The sequence below is a fragment of the Cupressus sempervirens genome, chromosome 3 (assembly GCF_028749045.1).
Source record: "Cupressus sempervirens isolate cs-2001-9-10 chromosome 3, ASM2874904v1, whole genome shotgun sequence".
NCBI classification, from domain to species: domain Eukaryota; kingdom Viridiplantae; phylum Streptophyta; class Pinopsida; order Cupressales; family Cupressaceae; genus Cupressus; species Cupressus sempervirens.
This window is the reverse complement of record NC_143120.1, coordinates 10,011,518-10,033,980: the sequence shown is the minus strand read 5'-3', so window position 1 is coordinate 10,033,980 and position 22,463 is coordinate 10,011,518.

Sequence of the window (22,463 nt, the reverse complement as noted above, 5' to 3'; positions counted from 1 at the left end):
AGTCACCAGTTGTTCTAATTGTGTCTATCTACTATAACTTACTTTACTATTGAGATTCCTCTTGAAGATGATCTCCTTTACCTCAATCACCTATTGTTCTAGATGTGATTTTCTACTATCACTTACTTTACTATTGAGATTCCTCTCAAATAAGATCTCTTTTGCATCAATCACTACTTATTCTAGTTGTGTATGTCTACTGTCACTTATTCTCCTACTAAGACTCTTCTCAATGAAGATTTCTCTATGACATCAGTCACTAGTTGTCCTATTTGAGTTTTTCTACTATCATCCTACTACTAAAGATATTTCTTACACATATGTTCTAAACATCAACACTTGACATCAACACTTGACATCAATCCATTGAACTTGATAATGAACTGAAAACATTGAAATTTTTTGTGGTATGTTGAACTTTTCTTTGTGTATTTTTATTTTTCTTTGTCATTCCCCTTTGAGAAACTCAAGGATGTCTATTTTGACTAAAGAAGCAAGGATTGGGGGCATGATCTTTTCTTTGTTTTTTGCTTGATGGTTTAGTTCCAATGATCTAAAGTGTACATATAAAAGGGGTATCCATTATAAGAGCCTCTATCTCATGTTGGATGGCCATGTGTACCTCAACTCATTTTATATGAACAATTTAGTGAGCTTGGTTCTTGTTCATTCCTATTTAAGTGAACTCTCTATGCTATAGTATAATATTGATACTCATCCAGATAAGTGAATGTATGGGTTTGTACTACCTTTCCCGTTTGATTTTTGTAAGCCATCCTAATGGATGCAACTGTGTTGATCATTCCTTGTGAAGTGATCATGATTGGGACCATGAGTGATCTACACCCTTGAGGTAATTAGCTTTATGTTATTGTATCAGTTTCTTTGATAATGTTTATGGCTGATTTATGCAATTATGATGTGTTAGATGGTTTCATTGAGGTTTGTGCCAGTGGTTACCTAGATTGTTGTGGTATCATGATGTTGTTTCATGAGTACCCTAAGATCACACTGTGTTGATCATTCCTTGTGAAGTGATCATGATTGGGACCATGAGTGATCTACACCCTTGAGGTAATTAGCTTTATGTTATTGTATCAGTTTCTTTGATAATGTTTATGGCTGATTTATGCAATTATGATGTGTTAGATGGTTTCATTGAGGTTTGTGCCAGTGGTTACCTAGATTGTTGTGGTATCATGATGTTGTTTCATGAGTACCCTAAGATCAAGGTATTTTTTAGTGGCTAATATTTGCAAAATGGCTAATTGTAGAATTTTTTAGCTAGTAATTCAAGGCTAATAATTTAAATTTGATACAACCTAAATTACCTTAGTTTTATAAAATTTAGTTCTAGAATATTTAAAATTGTTCAATAATTTGTTTTATTAAAAAAATTAAACTCAAATATTTGCCACAATATTTGTTACATGATTAGATTTGAGTCACCAAAATATAATATATTATTGGAGAAATTAAATTGAACTAACCAATAATTATCATAATTATTAGTTACTTTAGGGATATATCACCAATATTTAGTTTTCACTATTGATTTAAAGTATATGTAATGATCCTCATAATATTCCATGAGGCAAAAAAATGTTCAATTTTGATTTGTAATATTCCAGGTGATTAATAAAATTCCTATTGTTATTGAGATTTGTCAATATTTTATACAGAAAAATTATGATTCAAAAATAGTTGCCAATATTAATCATATTTAGAATAAAAAATTATGAGATTTGCTAATAGAATAATTTTTTCTTTCAAAATAATGAAATATTTGCCAATATTTTATATCTTTTTTTGGAGGTGGTTTTCTTAAAGTTTACCCTGCCCAAGATGTGTGCAAATATTGCATAGTGCATTATTATCCTACTACACTAGACTAGGTTCTTATAGCAGTGATTAGTCATGTATTTGACCATGTTCACTTATGTGTTTTAAGTGCCTTTTCATGTTTTTTAAACAACCATTATTAAATACTTAAATAATTAGAATGAATTTTCCATATTAGAGTACTATGTTGTTTAGTTGATCATATTTGCATGATCATTCCTTTTGAGATGACAGTATGTTTTATGATGATATCTAGTTATCTCATATTTGGACATATCATTTGATTACATTTTTATGTTGTAGTTAATACTATGGTTATTTACTTCATTCTAGCTTTGTGATACTTTATGCAAAAGTAAGTGATGTAAATGGATTATCTTAGTTTGATTAAATAAATAGTTAAAATAGGTTATATAATGCATTTATTAGTTCACCTATATTATTATATGCAATTTCACTTGATTGTGTTGTTTAGTGTGCAGGATTTATGTCCATGGCAGTGGCACATAGAGTTAGTGATTCAACTATTCATATCTAGCCAATGTCATCCTTGTGTGGTCGACTTATCCTATTTAATTGTCTAGATTAAACCTTTTGGTGCTTTGATAAATTCAAACTCATTTGAATTATGTGATTAGACCTATGAGTGTGTCTATACATTTAGAGGTTCACATCTCTTGCAAAAGTTATTAAGAAATTCTATGATTTTTGGTTTAAGGTATTTTTGGGCTTTATTTTATTTAATTATAATTCCTGACAGCTTTTTCATAGATGAATTCCAATTACTTGGAATAGCCTATTTTCATTTGGATTGAATTAGAGTTTAACTAGGTTACTTGGTTATTTACCCTAATTGATTATTCATTCGAAAAATGAATAAGCATCCAAAGAGGAATTTAATTCCTGACTTCTCAATTTTGAATTAGAAAGTTTGAGAGTAAAAACACAAAATCCTCTTCATGAGGAATTACTATTATGTTTTTTATGGGAGCTATCGGCATGGGATCTTCACGAGATCGGTCTCATTAGATCTAGCTTGAGAAGACCTTGGATTACCATAATTTTTGGCCACTTCTATAGAATTTTTATTTTACGGCTTTGATTCCCATTTTGCCCTTTTGGCTACAAGGTATGGCTCTCCCATTTTATGGTTTTAGGTCCTTTTATGCTTCTTCTTTTGGTATCCATTTTTTAGGAGGTGAAGAATCATTGTTCCCCCCCATTTCTATATACTAGCTCTACTTGGTTGGATGGGTATGAGCATTCCAAATTTTTTGGGATGAGGGTTTGGGGTTTTGCACCATTATGCTGGTCATTTTTTCATATTGACTCTAAACATAATTTTTATTGAATTTTCATGGCTTTTTTGTCCAAAGACCCAATGGGTTTTAATTTCAAAGTTTTTGAGTTTTGAGGTTTTTACCTTGATTTGTGTGCTACCTAGTTTTCTTGAGTTTTCTTGGCATGATGTTGGTTGTGGACTTGGAGTTTTCATAGGATGTTAGTCAAACCACTATTACACTTTTCTATTTGCAATGGGATGCATACCACATTCATACTCCTGACTTTGTGTTCAGTTGAGTGATTTTATATTTGATATTATTGTTGTGATCAAACCCTTGTTGTTATTATCATGGATGTTAGGATTTGTGTAGAATCCATACTCCTAGATTGAGGCTAGTTGAGTGAGTTCATTAGTTTGTGGTTTTTTATTATTATTAGGATTTGTACAAAATCCATACTCTCAAATTGAGGCTAGTTGAGTGAGTTCATGATGTATAGTTTTATTGTTCTTTGGAATTCATATAGAATCCATCCTCTTGAGTCTATTTTTGGTTGAGTGTTATTTTGCATTGTGTTCTCATCCAACCCTTGTGTTATGATCTTCATGATGGTGGTGTGCTATACACCAGCATGTGTATGTGCAATGGTCGGGTGACTTGTGAGGCCCAATCTCCCATTTGTATTTCTCTTGAGTTATGATCATTTGGGGTTGGTTTTGGGAATATGCATGCCTACAAGCACAAATCATTGGATGAGCATGGGTAGGGTAGGGTAGCATCCAAGGTGGGGGCTTCTATCTCTATAGGCTAGTGACTATTTCCCAAGGGTTAGCATGCTAAAGTTTTAATCAAGTGATAACTAAAAAAAATAATAGGTGGTAATAAAACTTAAGATAATAAAATGATTTAGTGTGAGAGGTTTCTGTTGGGAAGTTGATTCCGCACGATCCAATATTGGCCTATCTAATGCTAAGCAACTCTCCATGCAATTAGCCCCTACATCCTTTGAGTGGCTGACTAGGACCTCTTGTACTTGCATTATCTCATGATCTTGGTTTCAGTCATCTTACTGTCTGGCATGAGTGTTAGCCTTGGACATTTTATTTATGTGTGTTTGTGTTTGGATCATCATCTACATTAGCATGATAGGAGTGGACCTATAGGTTCCACATGGTTGGGAGTCATAGCTACCTATACCACTACTATTGATCAACGTACAAAGATGGTCTATTTTCCAGGTGAGACCAATACTTGATGTTCACTTGGTATTTTAGGTTTTTCATAGTATGTTTCACTTGTGATTTATGCTTTCATTGGGAATGCTTGGATATCATGTTTAGATGATGTTAGTTTATTCAATATATTCCTATATTATGGTGTTTAGCATATGTTTAGATGATGTGATTTACTTAGTTGGAGCATCTATTGCTTTATTGGATTAGCATGTTAGATTTCCTTGTGCTTATGATGTTATTAGATTTTAGTAGTGACACCCTCATATGTTTTAGTTGTGTTGGTGCTTAGATGTTTGGTTTATCAACCATGCATGTTAATTGCAATGTTTCTTTTCACATGTTCCTTCATATGTTGTTATGGATTAGATGGATAGTTTTATTATCCTCCCTATTGCATGATGTTTTGTATTCCATGTGTTTGAGTGTCAAAGCCTTGATTATAGTGGATTTGGTACTCCCCAATGTGGAGGTCCTTTCTCTTTTTCCCTTTTGATTGTTCATCAGATTGTTTCTTTTCAATCCTATGAGACAATGGTTCAAAATTTGGGGGGTAAAAGCACAAATTGTTGAAATTACAAAGGGAAAAAGTAAACTTCTGAGGGGGGGTGAATAAGTAGTTTAAACTTGGACCCATAAAACCTTCACCAATCATTCATCACATGCATAAGTAAGCTTAAATAACATGTAAAGGATATGCATCTAAACCTTATAACCATGTAAGAATTCACACACATAACACCATATATGATTACCCAAAAACCCTACAAGTGAGAAGGTAAAACTAGGGTGGGGATGACACCCACAAATCTTCACTACTATAGTAACAAAGTGTATGCAATTAAGGTTACAATGATTTGACCATGAAACATGATTTACCTTGGGAAAGGTCTACCCTATTAAAGGCTTACAAAGATTGTTAGGTCTCACCTTGTTAGAGGATTTTAAAACCCTATTAGAAGTGTGCCTTGTTAGAGGAGTGCAACTTACAATTAAGTAAGCACCCTATTAAAGGATTTCATATAGCCTGTTAGGACTACTCCATTAAGAGATTTAATTGAAATAATCTGTTAAAATGTCTTAGCATGGATACTATGATTGGCACTTTCTTGTCTAATAAAAAATCACCTCTAAACAATAATCTTATTGATCCTTTACAATCAAACATCTCAATGTTGTATCCTTTTCTATCCTCTGTTCTTCTCAAACTAATTCTGCAATTCACTCTATAACTTCTAAGTCACCTTGATTTCTTTGCAAACTATCTTGTTCACTCCTTCAATTCCTTCCAGATTCACTCTTCTCTATCAACATTGTTAAGGAGTTTGGGGCTTCATTCTCCTTAAGAAGACTTAGGTGGCTTAGGATTAGGTATGGATCTATGACTAAGATTCATCCATTTTTCACTTAAACCTTCCCTTTTTCTAATTGGTTGCATGTAATTGCTTAGGGAATCCAAATATAGATTTGTCCATATCTCCAAAATATTGAAATCTAATCTTAAGTCAGCTCAAAAATAGTTTACATAGTTTTTTGTACCATTACAAAAAAAATGTCAAAATTGTGTCACTCAGCATATGAAGTATTTGATGCTTGACATGCATTGTTATGTATACTCTGACTCGACACCTACATTACTTTGCATCCACTATTTACTTGGCTCCTAAATCACTCAGCATGATCTATCTACTCAACACCTAAGTGACTCAACACTCATTATAACTCAGCATGGTCTAATATTTACATGTGCTTGACATGTATTAGTAGTTTGGCATGAACTAAGTAAATGGCTTGAGTGTGTTGACACTCACTTGTCAAAACCAATCTGAGATCAACAATCTCCCCATTTGACATGAGTGTCAAAAACACTTGAATATTCATGGTCAACCTTAATCCCTTGAACATAACATATCCATGACTTGACATATATACAAAACTTCAAAATTCCAAAATTTTGCATTAACTTGTATACCTCAAAATTTTATAACTCCCTTGAGTTATTATGTTTAATTTGTATCCAAAAATCTATGCTCCCTTTGAATTCAATGTGTTGCATCTAATACTCTTTCATCTAATATGCTCTCTTATAGCTGATATTTGTCTCTATTTTCTTAGTTTATATAAAAAATGTATATCACCTAAATGATATAACTCTACTACTATGCTCCTCTTTTCATATTTCTTTTTCTTTTTTTAATACATATCATCTCCATATTCTCTATCTCCCCCTTTTTGTCTTTATTTGTCTCCCCCTTTTTGACACTTATGTAAAATGGGTTATACACTTATAATGTGTTTGTCCAAGAATGATATATGGACATCCATTACTATCCTTAAAGCTACATCCTAGTTATCACATACAACATCCAATGATTTAATTTAGATTGCAAGCTCAATAGCAAGGTGCACTAGACCATCTAAAGTAGAAAGATTGGGGTCTTTCTTCAATAGATTTTGAGCATATCCTAGCTCCTTGTGCATTATCTCCATGTGAAGTGAGGGTAGCTTGAATATTTGTTAGTTTGGCTCTAATATTTGCCTCATATGTTGTTAAGATAGTTAACTGACTTTGTGTCTGACATAGTGTTATGAAATGCTTCTCACTCTGAGCTATATTTGATGGTAGGCTTGCACCTAATGTAGATATTTTTCTCTCTAGAATCTAGGTTAAGAGTGTAGGGTTGCATAATTTTGTATACAATGAGAATATATTCTCAAGTACCTTCTTCACATCCTCAACCTTTTTTGCCAATGCAACTTGTTGCAGTGCTATCTCACAAGATATTTTCTAATTTACCTTGCCTTGAAACTTCTTTTTAGACCATTCTAAGAGTTTTTCATTTGTATCAAGGTCTTCATTAGTAACCTTTTCCACTTTATCAGTTTGTTTTTCTATGAGTGGCTTGGTCTCTTTAGGAGTTGGTAGGCTAAACACATCTAAAAGGATGTCTTTTATATCTTGAAGTGCTTGCTTCTGCCTGTGTTCTCTCTGAAGCATTGGTTGATTCTTTTTCCTCTCTAAGGCTTGTTGCAAAATGCCTATTTTATCCAATGTCATAGTATCATAGTCATACTTTGGAATAACAATTTCTTTATCAAGACTTATGTCTCCATAATGAATTACCTTTTATATCTTTGATGAGTTGGGGCTTGGCATTGAGATTCGCAATGGAATGGCTTCTATGCTCAGCCTTTGAAGAGTTTGAGTAGAAGAAGTGGAAAATGTTGGTAAGGCTTCTAGTTCTTGGATGGCCACTTGTTCCTTCAACTTTGGTGTTTTCTCACTCTCTTCAAGATTTCCCTAGTCTATCACTATGACTTGGCTAGCACCTTGTTCCTATGTTGTAGGTACAGATGAATCTATCTATCATGTTTCCTACTGTTGACCTGTAGTAGTGTCTTCCTCTTCTACCTTCTTCTCAATTGTATCAATTTTAACACTTGTATCAACCTTGGTGGATGTTTATACTATTGTTTGAATTAATGGTTTACATTGGTGACTAAAGGGATGATTGAAGGTTCTTCTTTTGGATTCACCTTTTCCCTTGTGGCTTCGGTCACTACCTTCTGCAATTCCTCTACACTAACCAAAATTGGATTTTCACAAATTTTAGCTTGAAGTGAAAATTGATCCAATATCTTCTTTATATCTTGTATAGTAAGTGGATTAATGTTCTAAGCTAATGCATTAGAAACATCCTTAACAATTATAGTTTAAGAGATCTTGGTTCTATCATGGGGAGGATGGACACCTGGCACTTGTGTGTCTTGCACACTCTGTTCATCTTGTTGTTTCTTATCTATTGTCTTGTCATCATTTTTCTTTTGTATTTCTTCCCCGACTATAGTCTCTTTATCATCATATTCCTTTTCATCATCATTATCATTATCCTTATCTTCATGTTTTTCATCATCTTTACGCTCTAAAGGGTCATCTTCTCCTTCCTTGACAGTGGTCAACTCATAGATAAGTTTCCATATCTGAGTTGATTTCTTGATCACATCTTCAATGTTATTTTGAAAAATGTTGAAAGCTCTATATTTAGGTGTGAACCTAACTACATATTTCTTAACTATCTTAGCAATTTGTCTCTTTGTCAACTTTGGCATCACTTGGGCTAATGTTGTTTCCTTGATTTATCTTTCCACATTTAGACAATGATGCCATTTTTTCTTCACAATATCATATAGGCTTTTTGGTATTGAGTTGGAAAATTTTAGTCGAGTGTTCTTAAATTTTGACATCATGGCATACATTGCCTCTTCCACTTGGTTTTTCTCTTCTTTTCCCAATTTATCAAAATCAATATGTCTAAAACTAGATAAATCAGCATTACTCTTGACATTTTCACATAAGTTCTGAAGATTAGAGAGAGGATTGTGATTTACCACTATTGGTGTAAATAAGAATTTACTATTTACACTTAAGTTTACTTAGATTGTGACTTACCAAATTCTTACAACCACCTTGAACTAATTGTTATCATCTAATTTTGTATTCTCTTCATTAGAATTTGGTTGTGCCACATATTTCCTTCTCTATCTTTTCTACTTTTGTCCACCTTGCTTTGTTTGCTTTGACTTTTCCTTGGCCTTTTGAGTATTTTATCATGTGCTGGCTCAAGTGGTAGGTTTTGACAATCTTCTTTTCCTTTGTCATAGGCTGTGCCTTTTCTTTCCTTTTCTTTAACTCGGTAGTAGTAGGTGCTTCCTTGGCTTCTTCTCCCTCAACACCTATAGTCTCCTCTTCTTCCTTATCTTCTCCTTTGCCTTGAGTCAGAGCTAGAGGTTCTTGTGCTTGTGTTTGTTCTTCTTCTTCATCTTCTTCTTCTTCTTAATCTTTCTCCTTGACAACATCTCTAAATTTGGCTTTCAATTTCGTTAGCTATTTATCATTTTTCTTAATTGTGGAGGCAATCTTTATTTCCATGGCAATCTTTAATTTCACCATCTCATAGTTTCCAAAAACTTTAGCGATCTTATCTACTTCCTCTTCAAGTAGGGTTGTTATGACTACTAAGGCTTTATCTACATTTACCTCATAACCTAAGGGTCTCAACCATCTTACCCTTGGTGTGGCATCTTGCACAAAAGTGAAGTCAAAATCAACAAGAAAACATACATCATTATAATGTTTCTCCACTAGGGAAATTGGTATCCTCATCCTTGCCTTCATTGACTTCTTGAGATCTTTAAAGTAACTTGTTATTACAGATTCAATTTTTTCTCCTAGCTTTTCAATGTACTCATTAATTTGCACTACAATTGACCTATTTGTCTTACATCCTACTATACCAAATGAGGGAAATGTATTTTGTACAGAACATAATATAGAAACCAGCATGGAACCAAATTTGTACTGTGCACTCTTGGTTTTCTTGATTGCTCCAAGATTCTCCATTAGTTTTTGTAGTTGTAACTCTGCCAAATCATATGTATGATCTTTCTTTACAATCTTGTAACCAAAATCCACAGCTATGCAAGATATACTATTCAATCTGCTAGATTGATAGAATTTGTGTGAGATTACTCTTATAGCAAAATTTAACAATGGATCAGCAATGGTATCTATTGTTGTGCCTTTCTCATTCCATTTTTCTCCAATGTTCTTTTCAATGACTTCCTTGGAATCACTCTTGAGTGTCTTTGGACAATCTAGGGTTGGATAGCCAATAACCCTATGGATTATTCTCTTGGATATTTTGATATTATTATTTCCATGTCTCCAATGTTTCCTATTTCCATGTTTCCAATGTTTCCTATTTTATAATTGTAGCATATCCTCATATCTTGCACCATTATCACATTTGGCAATATTATTGACAATGTGCTAGAAGGGTCTTGTTTATAGGCTATGTTAGGCATGACTTTAAGTATAGGCTATTTAACTTCATTACTAACAAGTTAAACATTTAAAAAATCTTTCCCTTCAACATTTTTTGAACTAGATGCCATCTTGTCAAACTAGGGTTTATGAAAATTAAAACTGAGTAGCTTAGCTTCTGATAAATACCATAAGAAACTTGTTGAACTAATGATGAATCTCTACACAAATCTTCTATAATTTCTTCTAAAATTTTTGAGGTTGCTCCTAGCTCTTCTCGCTCTTTCTTGATTTCAAAATGATGACAAGATGAGCTCAAATTGATCATAGACATATACCCTATGAAAACCTTGCATTTAATGTTGAGTGCTTATATAGATGTAAGCTCAGTATCAACCAATTTTGGGTTCATTTGGCATCTATTGATGTTTCCATTACTCAACAACTACTATGAGCTTGACATCCAATAAATAGTTTGGTAGCTCGACATCAACTAACATTCCACTCAACACATACATGAAACTTTTCATACTCAACAACAACATGAAAAACTTAAAGATTTTTCTTGAATTTCTAACAACATCTTGCATTTTCATTCATGTTAATTTAGTCTTTTCAGTAATATATCCTTTTGGAACTGATGCATGATATAACCTTTAAATGCCATTCCTACATACCTCTTGTTTTCCTAGTATGATGAGGTGTGATCACCTGACCCATTAGGTGAAGTGATCCCTTCTCCATTTGAAGTGTTGCAAACATCTTTATTTTTCCATGTTTTGTTAATCTCATCTCTTATGTGTTCAACATCTTCCTTTCCTTTACCTTTATCAAATACACAACTTGGTGCCTTTGACCTAGTTGGATAGTATTTATTGATGTGACCAATCTTCAAATAGCTAAAACATGTAGTTTGACTCAACCACCTTTTTTAGTTACCGCTGAAGTGTTTCCTAATACAATTCTCAAGAAAATGTCCATATTCTTGACAATAATGATAGTTATATCTTGAATTATAATCCCAATTCTAGGAATTCCCATTGCTTCTTACCTTTTTTGGCTTGTTTGATGACCGCATAGATTTTGGATCTGCATTCAAAAGTTCTATGTCCATACTTTTGATAGTTGTAGAAATAACCTTCAAATCTTTGTTTATGCATGGTCCTAGTTTATCATTCATGTGCTTGATGACCATGTTTTTTGCACTTATGACAATAAGTCATGTTCTTAGGCTTTACATTCTGATTTGTAATTTTTCTCTTGTACACAGTAGTAGTATGCCTTTTCTTACCACAATTATAACAAGTAGGTTTGGAGTTGTTACCTTTAATGTTTGATGGTGTAAATAAGTATTTACTATTTACACTTACTTAAGTTTACTTAGGTTAATGAATTATTTTATTATTTTACATTATTATTTATTTAGGTGAGAAACTTAGGAGTTTGTGTACTCTCACAAGTTGTCATGTTGACAACACAGAAGTACACAACTCTATTTCAGTACATGGTGTCTACAACACTGGAGTTTTCATCATTCACTAAGTTGTCATGTAGATAACACAGTTATTCGCACTCCTAATTTAGCACATGTTGTCTACACCACTGATTTGTGTGCTACACCATTGTAGGCTTATCCTTAGATCATCACACTTACTTCCATGCTTAATGGAGGATAATCCATATCTGGTGGACATGTGCCTAGTTGTATGACTTATCATGTTGCTAACTTCTATGCATTGTAGAAGCTCTCAGAGGCCTTTATATACAGGCACTCCTAGTCTACTTTCTTATGGCATATTGAATGAATATATTGTCATTCTGACCATACTCTCTCTTTGGTTACTGTTGTGCTTGTGTTTGAGTTCCTTGGTCTTTTTTGGACTACTTTTTCAGATCTACTTTTTAAAACTCAAATCCTCAGGTAGTCTGAGTATACAAATAAAGCTCAACTTGAAATGGCTAAATGCCACTTCCAAAGTGCAACCCTTTAGAAGGTCTTTCACTTTCTCACTTATGAAATCTCTTGAGAGGTATTGTTCTCAAGGATTATGCTAAATATTTATAGACCTAGATGGTGCCAAAAATGCTCAAAGAGAATGGTAGTAGAATCATCAATTCCCGTTTGTCCAAATGAGAGGCCAAGCCCTCTATTTATTTACTTTTCTAAGAAGTTACTAAGGACTTATAGAAGCATCCTTTTCTAAGAATTTATCAAGAACTTCTAGAAACATCCATTATAAAATCCCGTTATAATTCACTTTTATAATAAAATAAATTTATAAAATAAAAAGTGTAACTCAACTTAAAATTATAACATGTAGGCAATGTATAAAAAGTAATGATAAATAAATATCTCCAAGAGCATAATAAGCCATCCAATCCTCAAATAAATTCTAGAATGACTCTCTCATCACAACCACTAGTCTATGAGAGTCCATGATAGACTAATCTAGCACACAAAATAATGTTAGCCAAAATGGGGACATTACAGTCTGCCCTTCCTAAAATTGCTTGTCCCCAAGCAATGGCCGAACAACAAACCAGTCACTCCACCTGGATCCCAAATGCAGTCATGAACTATACTGCTATCAGTCAATGTAGGCTCCTACAACAACCTTTGAAATATAACCAAGAGGAATCCATGAATAAATTGTGAATCACTATGCAACTGAACTCCAAATCCACTACTGCCACATTCAGGAACCCACGACACACAAAATCTTGAAATATCGGACCTGAAGTAGAGTCGATCACCCAAATTGTCAACATAATAAACACCATCCACACAACCCATCATGTTATGTGGTATGCACACTCCAACTCTGCTACAATGGTGACCACTCCCACATGAAACTGCACCAAATATAGAGAATCCACACACTGTACATCTACTGCAGTTAACACAACTTTGCAGATCACCAACCAATATCTCATAACCATAACACCCATGCATTGCTGATGGTGAATAGTCATTACATGGTAGATAGCAAAAATGAGATCCCAAACCAAATCTGTCTGCCATCAACTCCTCAACACATGGATCAAAAGAAAATCAATGAACATATCCTGTAGTATAATGCTAATAAAAAGAACCAATTCTGTTTAAAGACTCATCCTGTAGATGTGATATGACCAACTATGACTGATCATCAGCTAAGTTAGAGGATGATATAGCCAAGGGCACGTAATAAAAAACAACATCACTAGTCTCTATGCCCTCCAAGTCAAACATACCACAATGCTCAGTTGTAGCACCCAACTCAGCTGAACCTGCCTCCACTGGAAATAGACCAAATATGCCAATACTAGTGTCATGGATAGATATATCCTCATCTCTATTGCCTCAGATCACCAGACACCACAATTTGTGACTGTATAGAATTTGGTAAAGACTGAAGTCATTCTAACTCCATGGTCACCTCAGCTAAATGAAACTGTGACTCCTTGAAAGCCAACTATGTACTCTCAAGAAACTCAGAAGTCACCTCAAGTTTCTGAGTAAGCTCACTCACCTCATCTTCCTTGACCAATAATGCATCATATGCTATATTGCCCCACTCCATAAGATAATCTTTCTCTACTACCAACTATATATAATTCTATCTTAGAATCTGAATAGCCTCCCATAAAGAGTGGATCTTTGTCAAGGAAAGATAATTGCCTCCTTGCTCATCACTAGTAGGAGAACTTCATCCATAAACTGCTAACAACTGATGAGTAGAATCGAAATGCTCATAAGCGATAGACATGTCTCACTTGCCAACTCTTAGCTGACTAGACACATGATTGTGTTGACTGGTCAAACTCCTATACTCTACCCCTAGTACACTATCCATAGAAGTAACCTCAAAATAGCTATCGTCTGTAATACTGCCATCCAAATTTTGCATACGAACTGCTAAACTTGTATCATCAAATGGAGCGACTGAAGCATCAACATCAAAAACCTCTGTATCAAAAGAAACTACTGAGGAGACTAAGTCCTCAAAACTATCCACAACATCCCCCTAGGTGTCATCTATAATAATAAGATCCTGAGACTCTTCTATAAACTCTGTCATATCTAAGAAATCATCAACCCATTCCAACAAGAATGGTCAACTGGATACATGAACAATGCCCAACACAGGTGTGTAAAAACTAATTCTAGCATCAAACAAGCTGCTGGCATGGATGAGAACTACACCTAGAAAACTACTAATCAAGTCCATGATGGTGCAACAAATACTACTACCAAAGAATGATAGATATCTCTGGTCAAAATGATCCCAAGTACTAAGATAAGGATCCCAACATCTAATCCATGAACGGAAACCAACTTGCAATTCAAGTAAACTTCTCACCTGAGTAATGTGAAAATTACCAACTGACTTCATGTGCCTATCTACAATCTCTAAATCTAGAGCTTGTGAATGCTAGACATACTCATATCATCATCAACATGTGACCTGACTGTAAAAGAAAACTGAGTCCCTGCTATATGCGCTAACTCTCAAACTGAACTCGCCTCAAGAAAAAGCTTATCCACATGTCTCTCAAAATCTTGGAGAGCCAATTGAGTACACACCAAGGAATTTTGAGTATCCTCCAGCTCATCAAAAATTTGGTCAACCTCCTCCTCCTTCTTCTTTAATGCATCTATATAGATCCCTGCAAGATTAAGGAGATGATCGTGATTTGAAAATAGGTGTATGTAACTTACCTTCATTGCCTCCATGCCTTCCTTGATCTACTATAAGTCATTACAAGAAGAACCTATTGTGACTCCTTTCTATCTCTCCTATAGTTGAATCATCCAAATGTGATTCTCAATCAATCCATGCATCTTATTATGATGAGATAAAGCTGCAATAATATTCTTGTCCCTTGTCTTCAGCTAGCTTGCCAAACCAAGTGAAGAGCTACTAGCCTCTATCTCATGTGAAGAAGCATCCAACTGTATCGATTTATGCTTTAGCACCTCAACCTGAATCCATAGTATCTATAGAAATTGGGAGCATCTAGAGCCAGATTTGACCTCACCATTGTGTTTGGAATGTCGATTCGGTGAAGATCGACTATAAATTTGCCTATGTTGGGCTAAAGTTGATCATGAGGCAAAATTTCTTTACAAACTAGCATTCGAAGGCACCAATTTGCAAACCATATATGATCATTTAATTTATTTGATTTTTTATTTTTGGATCTAAATTATTTAATCTCTGTAATTTTATATTTTGAATTTCTATTTTTGAAATTTCTCTATTAGTTGGCCAGTTAAAGATTATTTTTGTAGAACTGGGTTGTCACATCCTAGCTTTGCAATTTCAAAAGAACGTTTCACATTTATTGTAGCGAATATTATTATTTAAGTTTGACAGGTATCATCATAATCAATCAGTGGGTTGTACCATAAATCTGAACTGCCTACACAAATCTAGCCGCACTTTATACATTCTAGTAGCGTGCTCAAATTTTCCCCTAGCCACAATCCTTCCACAATTGTGACTTTTTTATTTAATCTGTAATTTTATATTTTGAATTTCTATTTTTGAAATTTCTCTATTAGTTGGCTAGTTAGAGATTTTTTTTGTAGAACCGGGTTGTCACATCCCAGCTTTACAATTTCAAAAGAATGTTTCACATTTATTGTAGGAAATATTATTATTTAAGTTTGACAGGTATCATCACAATCAATCAGTGGGTTGTACCATAAATCTGAACTGCCTACACAAATCTAGCTGCACTTTATACATTCTAGTAGCATGCTCAAATTTTCCCCTGGCCACAATCCTTCCACAATTGTGACTTTTTTAATTTAACATACCTATCGCATTCTATTTAAGCTACTTTTTTTGTGGACATCCCACAAATGTGGGAATAAACCACATAAAATGCGAGCAACGGAATTACACTCTCTGGCCCTACTAACAACACTTACTAACAATGTCATCTCCATTCTTGGCAGCGATCACAACATATACTTTGACAACATTGAAGCTCCACGCAGTGTCCATGGAATTTGACATGCATCTCCATGCAAACATGTACACCACTATAGATGTGCAACACACCTAGTCAAACACATAGGACCCAATGCATGATTTGACCCCTCTACATGGTGTAGTCTGCAACTGCCACATGGCAACAACAAGTAGTAACCCTCATACATGCGACCCTCCACCTCATACAAACATGTGGCATACTACACAGTTAGATAATGACTCAACAATCTGACATCAACATATTGTACCATTCCAGTCATTAGACCATATAGTGACTTAGCCAACCTTGTAAGCTTTTTTCGTATAGTTTGAATGATCCATACAATGTTGTACCATGCTGATGTCATCACAAGGGTGGAAGGTCACTGACATCATCATTTTATGTGCCTAAATTTGATGGCCATCTGACCATCATTCCAAGGCAAATTTGAACTTCTATGACAGTGGTATGACCATCAAATTTAATCCTATCTTTTTCTAATGCAACACCTCTCTAGATTGATTTTTGATATTGCAGTCCAAGTTTGGGAGGCCATATCTTAGTCATCCAGACTCCAAATCGGGAGTTTTTTTAAAAAAAAATTGGGTAGAATTTTCTCAAATTTTTAGTGGTGTAGCTCTTTTCTATTTTGGTGCATGGATTTGTCAAAATTTGTGATTGTACTTGCATAATCTTACATTTTGCAACTTCAAATGCTTTGTATGGGCACATCTGGACTCAAAAACAAGTTCCATTTTTTTTGAAAGTGCATTATTTTTCATTTACTTTCTAGATTTGTAGTCAAATTGTAGGGTTGTGTGGAAAAAAGTGTCACTTTCAGCATTAGGGCCTTTCTTTGATGTGTATTACTTTAGAATTGTAGCACATTGTAAAGTTCTAGATGTTTAATCTATTAAGAGTTTGTAACAAGCAAAATCAAAAGTCCATGAAGGCCAAAAGTTGGCAAGTAGCCATTGTAATTGCACTACTTATAAAGTTCCAAAAGAATCTTTTTTTTGGGGGGGGGGAAGGGGGGCAAGGGGGGTGGGTGGGTGGGTGTTTCTTGATTTAGTGAAAAGGGGGGGTGTTCTTGGTGTTGTCTTCTCTCTTTTTTGCTCTCTTTTTTTTGCACTTTTCTTTCATTTTTTGCATTATAGGAAATTTTAAGTCTCCAAAATTAACTCCAAATAACTATGATACATGGTCAATCAAAATGTAGTATCATTTAATGCACAATCAATTTTCTTAGTATGTAGATGGTATGCTTCCTAAACCAACAGGTGATAATGTATCAGCAAGTGATATTTCAACTTGGGTAGCAATTGACAGGAAAGCCCTAGGTGATATATGTTTGGGTGTTGATGACAAGATCATGTATCAAATTAAGAAGTGTTCTACATCCAAGGAAGCTTGGGATACCCTTGAAAACCTATATGGTAAAATTTCTAAAGAGGATGTTTTCAAAATTAAAGATGAGCTTGTCTCCTTAGATCCTAAGTCACTTGATTCTATACAGGATTTTATCATTAACGTGAATGAACTAAGGACAAAGCTTACTAACTATGGGAGTTCTATCAAAGATGATATATTGATTTATCTCATACATAACAAGCCTCCATTGGAGCATTCCACATTTGTTTATTCTTCTAACACCTCAAAGACTATTAGGGACTACCTATAAGAAAGTTCCCTTTGATGAATATGCTGATCTATTGGATATAGAAGAAAATAAGTTGAAATCAATAGGGATTCTCAATTCACCTAAGTCTAAAGCATTGATGGCCAACAATGATGGTTCTCAAAATTCAGCTGGGCAATCTTCAAAAATAGGAAAGAGTAAGAAAAAGAAGTAGAAGAACAAATAAGAGGATGCAGAAAAGACAACACCGCAATCCAATAAACAAGGCAAGTATTCCTCAAATTCCAACAAGAAGGGGGACAACAATAAGAAGAAGAAAAAGTGTGCCTATTGCAAGAAAATGGGTTATGAAGAACATGAGTGTTATCATAAAATGATTGATGAGTTGGCCAACATCATGAAGAAACATAATGTTCCACTACCTAATGCTTATAAAGATAAAGGGTCTTCTTCAGATTCAAACAGAATAGGTCAAGCACTCATGGAAAATTCAAATTCTTCAAAGGAATGGATTCTTTACTCCAATGCCTCCTATCACATGGGTTCTTCAAAGGAGGATTTTTCTTCAATGAAGTAGTCAAAGGTACCATACATGTTTATGGGAGATTATACCAAAATGAAAGTTGAAGGGAAAGGAAATGTGAAAATGGAAAATGGAGATTTTCAAGATGTTTTGTATGTTCCAAACCTAAGTTCAAATCTCTTATAAATCTACCAAATCACTCACCTTAGAGATGGACATAGAGTTGAGTTCCTTTTAGAATTAGTATAGGTGTACAATCTTAAAGATGACTCATTGGTTGCAGTGCAGAAAGTGAATCATAACAAAAGGTTGTACTCTTTCTCCCATTTAGTGCCCAAGTCTCCTTCAAAGGCCTTGTTATCTCAATCCAATTCAAACATGAAATTATGGAATGAGTAGTATGGAAATCTTTCCTTCTACTATCTTCAACAACTTTTCACAAATACAATGGTCAAAGGTCTACCTCAAATAAACTTTTCCCACAGTGAATGTTCAATAGATTTAGTGGATATGCATCCAAAGGGGAAGTTACAAAAAGGGAAGTCTTCAAGAGCACTAAGTGTTCTACAGATGGTTCACATGGTATTTGTAGGTCCTTTTGTAGTGCCATTAGTTAGCCAAGGTCGATATATACTTACTTTTGTTGATGACTTTTCAAGATACACTTGGGTCTACTTTCTTCATAACAAGAATGAAGTGTTGGACACATTTCTAGCCTTCACGACTTATATTGAACAAAAATCAAGAAAAGCCATCAAAGTTCTCCGAATGGGCAATGAAAGCATGTATGTGAATAGAAGACTAAAAGAATTTTGTAGACTTGAGGGAATTGATCTTCAGAATCCACCAGCATTTAGTCCACACAAGATAGATGTTGAAACTATGAGAAGTAGAACTCTCAAATCCATGGCAAGATGCATGATAAAGGCCAAGTCTCTAGATCCATCATTAGAGGTCAAAGAAATTAGTAGTTGCACTCACATTCTTAATAGGTCTCCTCATCTAGCCCTAGATGGCAAGACTCCTTTTGAAGCATGCTGCAACAGAAAACCTATTATGACACACTTCAAATTCTTTGGTTGTCCTACATGGGCAAAGATATCTTCTAGATGATGCAAGGCATAGTCACCTCAGCCTTGTACTTTCATTGGTTATGAAGATGGTGTGAAGGCATATAGACTATTGGATCTAGAGACACATTAGATTTTTGTGGAGAAGGATGTACAATTTGAGGAAAGTTCACCAAGATTGTCTTCTAATCCTCTTCACACATCATATCATGTGGAAAATAATTGTGAAATTAGTGATAGTGCTTCAATAGATTTAGACACATGGGGTTCTATCGATAGTTGCAGTAATAGGTCACTATATCAATCCAGTCCACATGCATATATAGCCATAGTGATAGGTCCAACATAGTAGGGTACATCCACTCTTCCAGCTCCAACATCAGTGATAGATTTGGGGGATAGTATTGATTATTTGTCTCTTCTTTTTGATGTAGCAGAACCTTCTTCAGTTGTCATGAGGGCTCCATCTAACCCTCTTGTTCATTCTCTACATGATAAATCATTATGGGTTGAAGTGATTGTGGATACTTATGATCAGTAGTTGCTGAAGGGTTCTTCATCAATTAAGCAGACAAACAGTTCTTTGAGACAAGTTCTTCAGCCAGTTGATTACGTTTCAAAGACATCACTTATCTATGGGATTCTTTTCATGCATAGTAGAAGCATCTCATTTATACCCTTGGTCATGTTTGTTCCTAAGGGGAGGAACACCATGTAGTCTTGGATCAGCTTCTTCATCAGAGAAGTCATTGGCAGGCATTCTTCTTTGTGGGGGGGAGCCTATTATATCTCTCTTCCTCTTATCATTTTTCTCTTATGTATATACTAGATGTATGTCATAATGGGGGGGTCTTGATTACTCTATCCATCCATACATCATATGTGTTTTTCATCTCTCTTTTTGGGGGAGGGTTTTTCCCATGAGGTTTTCCCTCTTTCTTCACTTTATGAGAGAATGCATTTTCATTATGTACATGGGTACCTAACATGGCCTAGTAGATGGGACCCATCATGCACATCATCCTAATTTTTGTAAGCTTAAGGACATTACCCTAAGTTGCACTTAAGGGGGGGGTGTTGGTGTAAATAAGTATTTACTATTTACACTTACTTAAGTCTACTTAGATTAGTGCATTATTTTACTATTTTTCATTATTATTTATTTAGGTGAGACACTTAGGAGTTTGTGTACTCTCATAAGTTGTCATGTTGACAACACAAAAGTATGCAACTCTATTTTAGCACATAGTGTCTACAACATTACAGTTTGCATCATTCACTAAGTTGTCATATAGACAACATAGTTATTTGCACTTCTAATTTAGCACATGTTGTCTACACCACTAATTTGTGTGCTACACCATTGTAGGCTTGTCCTCACATCATCACACTTACTTCTATGCTTAATGGAGGATATCCCATATCTAGTGGACATGTGCCTAGTTATATGACTTATCATGTTGCTAACTTCTATGCATTCTAAAATCTCTCTAGAGGCCTTTATATATAGGCACTCCTAGTGTACTTTCATATGGCATATTGAATGAATATATTGTCATTCTGATCATACTCTCTCTTTGGTCTACTGTTGTGCTTGTGTTTGAGTTCCTTGGTCTTGGGTGAATTCTACCCTAAGACAAATTCTTACAATGTTTTTTTCTTCTACAACTTTGGATGATTCTCCTTCTTTAGTGCTTGTGTAGCCCAATCCTAATGTATCATTGTTAGGTCTAGGGGATCTCAATAATTGCTCAAAGTATTTGATGGCTTCATTTGGCTTGTTGAAACTTTCAAAAAATTCTTCTTCTCTCTTTAGATCACTCTACAATTATTCATTCTACAACTTCAATGTAGTTATCTCAATGTTCTTGACATTTAATCCAAGTTGACATTCATCATTTGACTTAGAGTATCCAATTGCATGTTGGAAATCTTGGTTAATTCTATTGACTTTTCTTCCAATATGTTGGCTAGAATTCTTTTGCCTTCTTCAATCATGTTTTTGTCTTCCATAGCCTTCTTCTTTGTTCAGTTACCTCACATAGTATTATAGCTTGTGATTCTTTCTCTAACTTGAGATTTCTGATTTCCTCAGCTTGAATTCTATTCTTTTCCATTAGATTTACAATTTCTACATCAAATTCATTGGAGTCACCATTTTCAAATAGCTTGGTAGTGTCTATCTCTTTATATAGTGTGTCATTCTTCACAATACCAATCTCTTTCCTTCTCTTCAAGGATTTCTTTAGTTCCTCTCTTGCTTCATTCAATTGATGTAGTATGAGATGTATTTTAGTCTCTTGGCTCTCAACAATTTTTTCCAACTTGTAGAATTCCATTTCAAGATCTTTCCTCAAAGCTACAAAGCTTCTCTTTAGAGACCAAAGATCTAATACCAATTGCTGGAATTACAAAGAGAAAAAGTAAACTTCTGGTTGGGGGGGGGGGGGGGGGGGGGGGGGGTTGGGGGTGGTGAATTAGTAGTTTAAACTTGGACCCATAAAAATTTCACCATTCATTCATCACATGCATAAGTAAGATGAAATAACATGTAAAACATATGCATCCAAATCATATAACCATGTAAGCATTCAAATACATAACACCAGATATGATTAGCCAAAGACCCTCCAAGTGAGAAGGTAAAACTAGGGTGGCGATGACACCCACAAATCTTCACTATTGTAGTAACAAAGTGTATACAATTAAGGTTACAATGATTTGACCATGAAACATGATCTACCCTAGGAAAGGTCTACCTTGTTAAAGGATTACAAAGTCTATTAGGTCTCACCTTGTTAGAGGATTTCAACACCCTATTAGAAGTGTGCCTTGTTAGAGGACTTCAACTTATAATTAAGTAAGCACCATATTAAAGAATTTAATATAGCCTATTAGGACTACTCTGTTAAGAGATTTAACTAAAATCACCTATTAAAATGTCTCAGCATAGACCTTGTGATTAGAACTTTCTTTCCTAATAACATATCACCTCTAAACAATAATCTTATTGATCCTTTATGATCAGATGTTTCAATGTTGTATCCTTTTCTATCCTCTGTTCTTCTCAAATTGATTCTAGAATT